General features: G+C 41.6%; 1 pseudogene; it reads left to right on the forward strand.

The window, feature by feature from the left end:
• The first annotated feature begins 10,091 nt into the window (after window positions 1-10,091).
• On the forward strand, window positions 10,092-10,843 carry LOC148217175 (uncharacterized; annotated as a pseudogene).
• Window positions 10,844-11,260: the final 417 nt, after the last annotated feature.

The raw sequence follows: 11,260 nt of genomic DNA on the forward strand, positions 1-11,260 counted from the left end.
TGGTTTTTCCAGTAGTAACGTATGGCTGTGAGAGCTGGACCATAAAGAAGGCTGAGCGCCGAAGAATTGATGCCTTTGAACTGTGGTGCTGGAGAAGACTCTTAAGAGTCCCCTGGACTGCTAGGAGGTCAAACCAGTCAATCTTAAAGGAAATCAACCCTGACTGTTCATTGGAAGGATTGATAATGAAGCTCAAGTTCAGATACTTTGGTCACCTAATGCGAAGAGAGGACTCTTTGGAAAAGACCCTGATGCTGGGAAAGATTGAAGGCACAAGGAGAAGAGGACGGCAGAGGATGAGATGGTTAGATAGCATCACTGAAGCAATGAGCATGAAACTGAGCAAACTGAGGGAGGCAGTGAAGGACAGGAAGGCCTGGCGCAATATGGTTCATGGGGTCACGAAGAGTCGGACACGACTTAACGACTAAACAACAACAAATTATTCCACAAATAATTTAGTAATGCCCAATAGCAGTTCACCAAAAGAGACACACTACATGTGTGTTTCCTCTGAGCTAATCAGCAACACCATCCCCTAATCAAATCTAATCAAAATTACCTAATTCTTATGCATGATGGCTGGATTAACATGGCAGAGTGGGATTCTGAAAATCTGATATCACTTAATTAAGTTTCCCTTAATTTTTAGGGAATTATTCTTTTCTGTTCCCTATGTAAATCATTCAGATGCCTTCTGGTGTAGTCAATGCCATCCAAGGCCTCAAAAATACAGTAACAGTGATGACATAATCAAACAAGGAGGGGCAATTATCATTGCGAAAAAGGTGGAATATGTCAAGGAAGCTGTGAAGCAACTTTCTAACACTGTGTTCTACCAACTTTTCAGATCTCACAGCTGTATATCAGAGAGAACTATGCAATGTGATGGAAGAATATCCTAAGAACATACAAGACCATATCTACATGAAGACAGCCCAGGAACCCCTACTAAGCATCTTTTATCTACTTCCCAAAATACACAAACCAGGCAACCCAGACAATCCAACAATCTCAAGCACTAGAACTATCAGAATCTAGTTTCATGGTTTCATGAACTCTGTACTCTGTACTCAGACCTTGTGCTACCAGAATTCCCAGCTATGTACATAAGGGACACCACAGACTTCCTAAAAGGACTGAACACCATGGGCAATCTCCCTAACAACACCAATTTAGCCAGCATGAATGTTGAGGCACTGTACACCAACATCCTGGCATAGGGCCTGGTTATCTGCAGGACCACCTTTCTCCAATCATTTCTGCCTGCCAGGTATATTCAGGCAAAGTGGGTGTACTCCAAATCCCCATTGTCATCTTGTGGGACCAAGGAAGCATGCCCCTCTGTTGCAGCCCCCTGTCCCCTGGAATAGCATCACCCCAGAGATAAGGATGGCATCTACTCTCTTAGAGTTCTGGAAGGCTCTTAAGACCTGGCTCTGTTCCCAGGTCTGGAGTTAATGTATTAATGAAGCCTCTGTGGTGTGTGCAGTTTTTTTTCTTTTTACTGTTATGGCTGTTTTTGTCTGGGCTTTTATGCTATGTAGTTATGTTTTTAATTGTTTTAAATTGAATTCTGGATGTTGTAAGCTGTCCAGAGTCTTTTGGAGTAAGGCAGCTATTACAGATATAATAAATAATAGCCCTCACAAACATAGACTTCAAGCCACCAAAGCATCATCACTGATGCCCAAACAGCATGCCTTGCCACCAGTCTGTGTGACATTGTACTTACTGATAATAACTTCACCTTTGGCAATAATATGTACCAGCAAATCAATGGCATAGTCACAGGTACATGCATGGCTCCACAATATGCCAACAACTTCATGGCTGACCTAGAATGCTTTCAACTCTTCCTCTTGAAACCCCATCCTTTATTTGAGATTCATTGATGACATTGTCATAATCTGGACCCATGGAAATCAATCTCTCATCAAATCCTATCATTATTTCAACAATTTGTACCCCACCATTAACTTTACCCTCAATCTATCTAGAGAACAATTCTACTTCCTTGATGTCATGGTAAAACCGCATAATGGACACATAGACACCATATTATACAGGAAAGCTTCAGTGCACCATACATACCTACATGCTTCCAGCTTCTGCCCAGAACACATTGCCAACTCTATTATGTATAGACAGGCTCTCCACTACAACTGCATTTGTTATGATCCACTGAATTACTCACCCAAGTCCATCAGTAGACAAATTAATAGAGCCAGATTGATTCCTAGGGAGGACCTGTTAAAAGAAAGACTACAGAAATAGAATGACAGAACATCACTGGTTGTCACTTATAGCTCACAGATCAAGCCACTTACATTATTAATAAACTAGAAACCATCAGGCTAAAAACCAGAAATTATGAGTTCTAGTCCTGCCTTAGGCACGTACCCAGCTGGTTAACTTTGGGCCAGTTCCTTTCTCTCAGCCCAAGAAAGAAGGAACTGGCAAACTGCTTCTGAAAATGTTACCAAAAAACTGTAGGGACTTGTCCACGCAGTTGCCAGGAGTCAAAACTGATTTGAAGGCGCAAAAGAGCTCAAACTGGACAATGATACTGCATGTTTCAGATATTGGGTAGCAGGCCCAAACATGCATATAAAAAATCACCCAACCTGAAGCAGGGTCTCATAAATAACAAAAAACAACAGAAATATGGCGCTAACATGCGAATGAGTTCCTGCAACAAACCCAGATGTCTATTTTGCACATCTTCACCAAAATCAACATCACGGCCCCAACAAGCAAACAAACAGGATTAGAGGTGCCTTCATGTGCTCTTCCTCTAATGTGATATATGCCAGCAATGCCCCTCTGCATTCTACATAGGACTAATGGACAAACTTTGTGCCAACAAATTAATGGACACAAGTTTGACATCAGGACTTAGAACAAGGGCAAATATCAGAGCATTTCAACGTCCCAAGGCACTCTATTTCAGATCTCAAAATGACTATTTTGGAAGAACAAGACTTTAACAGCATCATTGAGCAAGAGAATGCTAAACTTTGTATCAGAAGGTTTCAGGCTATCTCAAAAGGTCTCAACAAACACAATGGGGTTTTAACACATTGCAGTTAATAAATACTTGTAATGTGTCTCACACATAACCTATATCTGCATAACCAACCTATCTTCCTTACCTCTGCCCCCCACCCCATGTTGTTGTTCAGTCGTTAAGTCGTGTCCAACTCTTCGTGACCCCATGAACCATATTGCGCCAGGCCTTCCTGTCCTTCACTGCCTCCCTCAGTTTGCTCAGTTTCATGCTCATTGCTTCAGTGATGCTATCTAACCATCTCATCCCCTGCCGTCCCCTTCTTCTTTTGCCTTCAATCTTTCTCAGCATCAGGGTCTTTTCCAAAGAGTCCTCTCTTTGCATTAGGTGACCAAAGTATCTGAGCTTGAGCTTCATTATCAATCTTTCCAATGAGCAGTCAGGGTTGATTTCCTTTAAGATTGACTGGTTTGACCTCCTAGCAGTCCAGGGGACTCTTAAGAGTCTTCTCCAGCACCACAGTTCAAAGGCATCAATTCTTTGGTGCTCAGCCTTCTTTATGGTCCAGCTCTCACAGCCATATATTACTACTGGAAAAACCATAGCTTTGACTATGCGGATCTTTGTCGGCAAGGTGACGTCTCTGCTTTTTAATATGCTATCTAGGTTTGCCATAGCTTTCCTCCCAAGGAGCAAGCGTCTTTTAATTTCATGGCTGCAGTCTCCATCTGTGGTGATCTTGGAGCCCAAATAAATGAAGTCTGTTACTGCTTCCATTTCTACCCCTTCTATTTTCCAGGAATTGATGGGTCCAGATGCCATGATCTTAGTTTTTTTAAAGTTGAGTTTCAAGCCAGCTTTTGCACTCTCCTCTTTCACCTTATCAAGAGGCTCTTTAGTTCTTCTTCACTTTCTGCCATTAGGGTGGTATCATCTGCATATCTGAGGTTGTTGATGTTTCTCCCTGCAATCTTAATTAATCTGCTTGTGATTCTTCCAGCCTGGCATTTCTCATGATGTACTCTGCATATAGGTTAAATAAGCAGGGTGACAGTATACAGCCTTATCGTACTCCTTTCCCTATTTTGAACCAATCGGTTGTTCCATGACCGGTTCTAACTGTTGCTTCTTGGCCCGCATACAGATTTCTCAGGAGACAGGTAAGGTGGTCTGGTACCCCCATCTCTTTAAGAATTTGCCACAGTTTGTTGTGATCCACACAATCAAAGGCTTTTGCATAGGCAATGAAGCAGAAGTAGATGTTTTTCTGGAACTCTTGTGCTTTCTCCATGATCCAGTGAATGTTGGCAATTTGATCTCTAGTTCCTCTGCCTCTTCGAAACCCAGCTTGTACATCCGATAGTTCTCGGTTCACGTACTGCTGAAGCCTAGCTTGTAGGATTTTGAGCATAACCTTCTAGCATGTGAAATGAGTGCAATTGTGCGATAGTTTGAGCATTCTTTGGAATTGGAACGTAAACTGACCTTTTCCAATCCTGTGGCCACTGTTGCGTTTTCCAAACTTGCTGGCATATTGAGTGCAGCACTTTAACAGCATCGTCTTTTAGTATTTTAAATAACTCAGCTGGAATACTATCATCTCCACTAGCTTTGTTGTTAGCAATGCTTCCTACGGCCCACTTGACTTCACTGTCTAGGATGTCTGGCTCAAGGTCAGTGACCACACCAGCATGGACATCAGGGACATTAAGATCTTTCTTGTATAGTTCTTCTGTGTATTCTTGCCACCTCTTCTTAATCTCTTCTGCTTCTGTTAGGTCCCTGCCTTTTTTGTCCTTTATCATGCCCATCTTTGCACTAAACGTTCCTTTGATATCTCCAATTTTCTTGAAGAGATCTCTAGTCTTCCCCATTCTTTTGTTTTCCTCGATTTCTTTGCATTGTTCATTTAAGAAGGTCTTCTTATCTCTCCTTGCTATTCTCTGGAAATCTGCATTCAGTTGCTTATATCTTTCCCTTTCACCCTTGCTTTTCGCATTCCTTCTTTCCACAGCTATTTGTAAAGCCTCATCAGACAGCCATTTTGCTTTCTTGCATTTCTTTTTCTTTGGGATGGTTTTAGTTGCTGCCTCCTGTACAATGTTACGGACCTCCGTCCATAGTTCTTCAGGCACTCTGTCTACCAAATTTAATCCTCTAAATCTATTCATCACCTTCACTGTGTACTCACAAGGAATATGATCTAAGTCATACCTGAGTGGTCTAGTGGTTTTCCCTACATTCTTCAATTTAAGCCTAAATTTTGCAGTAAGAAGCTCATGATCTGAGCCACAGTCAGCTCCTGGTCTTGTTTTTGCTGTCTGTATAGAGCTTCTCCATCTTTGGCTGCAAAGTATATAATCAATCTGGTTTCGGTATTGACCATCTGGTGATGTCCATGTGTAGAGTCGTCTCTTGTGTTGTTGGAAAAGAGTGTTTGCTATGACTAGCTTGTTCTCTTGAAAGAACTTTATTAGCCTTTGCCCTGCTTCATTTTGTACTCCAAGGCCAAGCTTGCCTGTTATTCTGATTACTCCTTGACTTCCTACTTTAGCATTCCAATCCCCGATGATGAAAAGGACATCTTTTTTTGGTGCTAGTTCTAGAAGGTGTTGTAGGTCTTCATAGAAGCGGTCAACTTCAGCTTCTTCAGCATCAGTGGTTGGGGCATAGACTTGGATGACTGTGATATTGAATGGTTTGCCTTGGATACGCACTGAGATCATTCTGTCGTTTTTGAGGTTGTACCCCATTACTGCCTTTCCCACTCTCTTATTGACTATGAGTGCAACTCCATTTCTTCTAAGGGTTTCTTGCCCACAGTAGTAGATATAATGGTCACCTGAATTAAATTCACCCATTCCATTTCAGTTCGCTGATTCCCAAGATGTCGATGTTCAATCTTGTCATCTCATGTTTGACCACACCCAGCTTGCCTTGGTTCATAGATCTTACATTCCAGGTACCTATACAATATTGTTCTTTACAGCATCGGACCTTCTTTTCGCTTCCAGATACATCCACAGCTGAACGTCCTTTCGGCTTTGGCCCAGCCGCTTCACTCTTTCTGGAGTTACTTGGAATTGCCCTCTGCTCTTCCCCAGTAGCATATTGGACACCTTCCGACCTGAGGGGCTCATCTTCCGGCGTCATATCTTTTAGCCTTTTGACATTGTCCATGGGGTTTTCTTGGCAAGGATACTGGAGTGGGTTGCCATTTCCTTCTCCAGTGGACCACATTTTGTCAGAACTCTCTGTCATGACCTGTCCGTCTTGGGTGGCCCTGCACGGTATAGCTCATGGCTTCACTGAGTTACACAAGCCCCTTTGCCATGACAAGGCAGTGATCCATGAAGGGGCCCACCTCATGGGCCTCATCCCAATACTGTGCATCTGAGGACATGAGCTATAGCTCACAAAAACTTATGCTGTTAAATAAAAATGTGTTAGCTGGAAAAAGTGCTACCAGATTCCTTCTGATTTTTTTGTACTATGAACAAGACCCTGAAATAAAGTGTCATTTTCAGCTCAATTACTAGGTTTGTTTCTTTGTATGGTTGCTCCTCTACAAAAATATGTAATTAATATTTATAGAGCTACAATAGGCATATCTAATTTCCAGTAGTTAGATGGCTACATCAGTCTTCACACAGCATATCAAGGGCCAAGCTCCAAAAGTGGGCTGGGCAAGGGCCTGTTTTGTGGAGCGGTTCAGGAGTTTTAAGGGATGAAATGAGTTTGAGGCTTGATACGCCCATTTTGCTCTATAATCTCCTTGGTTAAGAACATGGGTCTTAAAGTTGTTCTTCATTGGCACATAAATGAAACCATCCAGTCTTCCTAAGAATCAAGACATGGCTTGTATTGTTTCCTGTTGCTGTAAAGGACATATGAATGCTGGAGTACAATGTTCGTATTTCTTCCCAGTGGCAACTTATGCACAGCCAAAAATGCTGGCCTTTTGCCCTGTTTTTGGAGTGAGACTGAGTTAAAATAAAATACTCATTTGCAACTTGCATGCCAGGGATTTATTTCCCTTGTAGGAATAGCATGGTGTCACAATGTTATGAATGAAATGCAGCTTTGGGGACAGAATAGCTGAGTGCCTTTGTTTATACATATTAAGATTCCCCTCTAGCAGAGTTTGCTTTACTCTGTGGCAGATGAGGAATCAAGCTAAGTACACCACCTTTCCCAGCTCTAATATGCCATGATAATGTTGAAAGGGACATGGGGAGAAATCCATCTGCTGACTTAACCTAATGCTTGCTAATAGTAATAATAATAATATCCCCCAGTGAGGCACCACCTTGAGGTGGCTGTGGGGCTTGTGTGCTCCAAGGGGGATGAGAGTTATGCCAGAGATTCAACCATACTGGACAGATCTCATCAGACGAGCCAGATAAAGAGTGTCTCTCCCATAAACAATATGGTGAGACATAATTTAGAGAAACCCATACCAGATCGGTCATTGCCCAGGTCAACAAGGACCATCCTAGATGTTATAGTTCCTGGACATCTGGTGACAAATGGGCTACAGGACTTGGGACTGTTGGCTGAGCAACCAGGGCCAGAAGCTGCAAGGCTACTGGAAGAAACGTTGTTTCCTGTTGCAAATATACGAAGACTGAAAACAAAGAAATAATGATCTGCTATTACAAATCAAGTCCAACAAGAAGAGGATTCTGAAAAGAATGCACCACTTCTGGATAGAACAGCATCCAGAATCAGAAATAACAGAACAGAGGCTAGCAGATCAACATCAATTTATAATACAAAATAAAGTATTCACAGAAGTAGAATTGGAGGAAGTGCAAAAGTCTATCCAGGGCAAAGAAATCAAAGTCTTTGCTAGAAGTAGCTTGGACTGTAGAGGCAAACCAGGGGGAGTCAGCAGTAGAGGAAGCCAGCATAGCTATTGAATTGTTTTCATTCCCACGCCAGGCACCCTCTCCTCTGCCTTTTCCTCAGAAAGAATAAAGCCCTCTAACTAAAAAACAAGAGTAATTGATACAAACAATAACTGAGCATCTAGAACAGCACAAAAAGAACAGCATAAGGTTGCCATGCATTGAAGCTGGTTACAAAGAAACAGCTAGCACAAGTATTAAAATATACCAATACTGTAATAACAAATATAAGCAACAGCTCACTGCAAGAAACAAACCAACTGATGTACAACATGGCTGCAGTTATAACTGAATAATTGGATGCAAAATCAAGGTACAAGAAAAAAAGCCAAACAGTGCACCACCAAAATGGAAGATCAGGTTGGAAAATAAGATCAGCATGCTAAGATCAGATGTAAGCAAGCTAGAACAGGTGAAAGAAAAGAAGCTAAAGAACAAGAAGTCCAAAGAAGACCTGATCAAGAAATATCACCTAGAAACAAGGAAGATCAAGGAAGCACTGGAAATAATAAAGCAGCAAATAGCAGCCATAGCCAAAAAGATCAGCAGGTACGAAGCTGGAATTGCACACTACAGGCAGAATCTCCAATTTCAGTTGAATCAGAAACATTTCTAACAATCCATCAGTGGACACATTGCAATGAACCAGTCAACACCTGACAAAGAAGAAAAAGTGCAGTTCTGGGTAGAGCTATGGGACAACCCAAAGAAATACAACAAGAATGCAGCTTGGATAAAGGAGGTGGAAAAGAATAAAAAAGAAGCTGAAATGAAAGAACTTGAAATAACAGCAGAAATGGTGGAAAAAAGGGCAAGGAAGATCAAGAATTGGTCAGCCCCAGGTGAAGATGAACTGACTGGTTTGCACCCACTCATTGCCAAGCAGTTTAATAACATATTGGAAGGAGGTGAAATTGAAGATTGGTTAACATCTGGCAAAACCTACCTGATAATGAAAGATCCAGCAAAAGGGGCAATGCCAGGCAACTACAGGCCAATTACCTGCTTGCCAACAACTTTCAAATTGCTAACTGGGGTGGTAGCTGATGCAGTCCAACAGCATCTAGTTGAAAACAAGCTATTTCCATCTGAGCAGAAGGTAAACCACCGAAACAGCAGAGGAACAAACGATCAGCTCCTAATGGACAAGATGATTTTGGAAAACTACAAGAGAAGGAAGATTAACTTGAATATAGCTTGGATTGATTACAAGAAGGGATTCAACTCCCTGCCATATGATTGGATAATCAAGTGCCTAGAAATAACAGGAGTCAGTAGAAACATCAGAAGCTTTGTGCAAAGATCAGTGGCACAATGGAAGAAGAAGAGTTGCTGGTCAATGGTGATAGACTGGGGGAGGTTAACATCAAGAGAGGAATCTTTCAAGGAGACTCACTATCACCTGTTTGTCATTGCATTGATTCCTCTATCAACAATACTGAACAAGTCAGGACATGGCTATCAAACATCAAAAATATCTGCCAGGCTATCCCACCTCCTTTACATGGACGATCTAAAGCTGTATGGAAAAACACCATCTGAAAGAGAATCGCTGCTGAACATTGTCCAAATATACAGCCAGGCTATTGCAGTGGAGTTTGGACTGGACAAATGTGCCACCCTTATCATCAACAGGGGATAAATAGTGAAAACTGAAGGAATCAAGATGCCCTATGGAAATAATGTCAACAGGCTGGATGAAGAAGATCTCTACAAATACCTGGGCATCCTTCAAGCTGACAACATCAAGCACCTTGAAGTCAAGAAGAAGGTTAGTAGTGAATACATCATGAAAGTGAAGAAGATCTTAAAGTCCAAACTCAGTGGAGGAAATGCCATCAAGGCAATTAACACCTGGGCAATTCCAGTCATTAGATATACAGCTGGAATAGTGGACTGGACTCAAGCTGCACTAGAAGCCCTGGATAGGAAGACCAGAAAAATCATGACAATGAATCATGCCCTTGATCCATGCATCTACTTAACCAAGGACTATAGGTGGGCATGGAATGTTGCAAGTACACCAGTTTAAGAAGAAAAAAGACATTGGAAGAATATCTGAAGGACAGTGAAGAAGATGCACTGAAGCTGGTATACCATGAAGGCTTACTGTATATGGAAGAGACCAAACTGGCCTACAAGAAAGACCACATGAAGAATAGAAAAGAGACATGGCAAGGCAAAGTATTACATGGCCAGTACACAAAAAAGAACTAGCAGGCAAAGCAGATAACAAGAAGACCTGGCAATGGCCAAGAGCAGGAAAGTTGAAGAAAGAGACAGAGGGGCTAATTCTGGCTGTACAAGACCAAGCCTTAAGAACAGATGCGTACAAAGCCCGAATTGAGAAGACAACAACAGACAGGAAATGCCGCCTCTGCAAAGAAGCTGAAGAAACAGTGGACCACCTAGTTATCTGCTGCAAGAAAATTGCACAGATTGACTACAAACAACAGCATGACAAAATAGCAACAATGGTGCATTGGAATATCTGGAAGAAATACCACTTGCTTGCAAGTAAGAACTGGCGGGACCGCAAAACAGACAAAGTAATAGAAAATGAAGAAACTAAAGTACTCTGGGACTTTAGAATTCAAACAGACAAGCACCTGCCACACAGTACTCCAGACTTAACAATTTTTGATAAGAAAGGTAAAAAAGTCTGTACAGTGGACACTGCAATACCTGGAGACAGCAGAATAGAACAGAAAGAACAGGAGAAAATCACAAAACACAAAGACCTGCAAATAGAAGTAAATGACTGTGGCAAAAGAAAGCAAAGGTAGTAATAGGTGCCTTGGGTGCAATTCCAAAATATCTGGAGCACCACTTGGACACTATCGGCATTTACAAAATCACCATCAGTCAATTGCAAAAGGCAGCTTTGCTTGGAACAACTTACATCCTGCGACGATACCTTTAACACCATCAAAGAACAACACCTGCCTATCCCAGGTCCTTGGGAAGGACTCGAAAGGTGGACAAAAATTCCAAATCCTGCCTAAAAATCTGGCTGGCTGTGAGACCAACAACAACAACAACAACAACAACAACAACAACAACAACAATAATAAATCAACACCTACTAAACAAATATTTGGAGATTTGAAGTCAGAATTACCTTACATTTTTAAAGTGTTATTCCATGGCAAATTCTGGATATTTAATGATACGTTAATTTACTGCAGAGTAGGAATGTGCCCTTGGACACTAATGTCCCTTAGACTCTCCTCAGGTTTTCTGTCCTCCCCTGACTTTTTTATTTTTTAAAATAGTATTTTCATAAAATAAATGAATCAGAAGTTGGCATGCCACAAAAGAAAACATCATATTTACAGTA

This window comes from Python bivittatus, unplaced genomic scaffold (genome assembly GCF_059951505.1).
Source record: "Python bivittatus isolate LINGU-HERP-01145 unplaced genomic scaffold, Pbiv_v1 ctg000020_np1212, whole genome shotgun sequence".
In the NCBI taxonomy this organism is placed as follows: Eukaryota; Metazoa; Chordata; class Lepidosauria; order Squamata; family Pythonidae; genus Python; species Python bivittatus.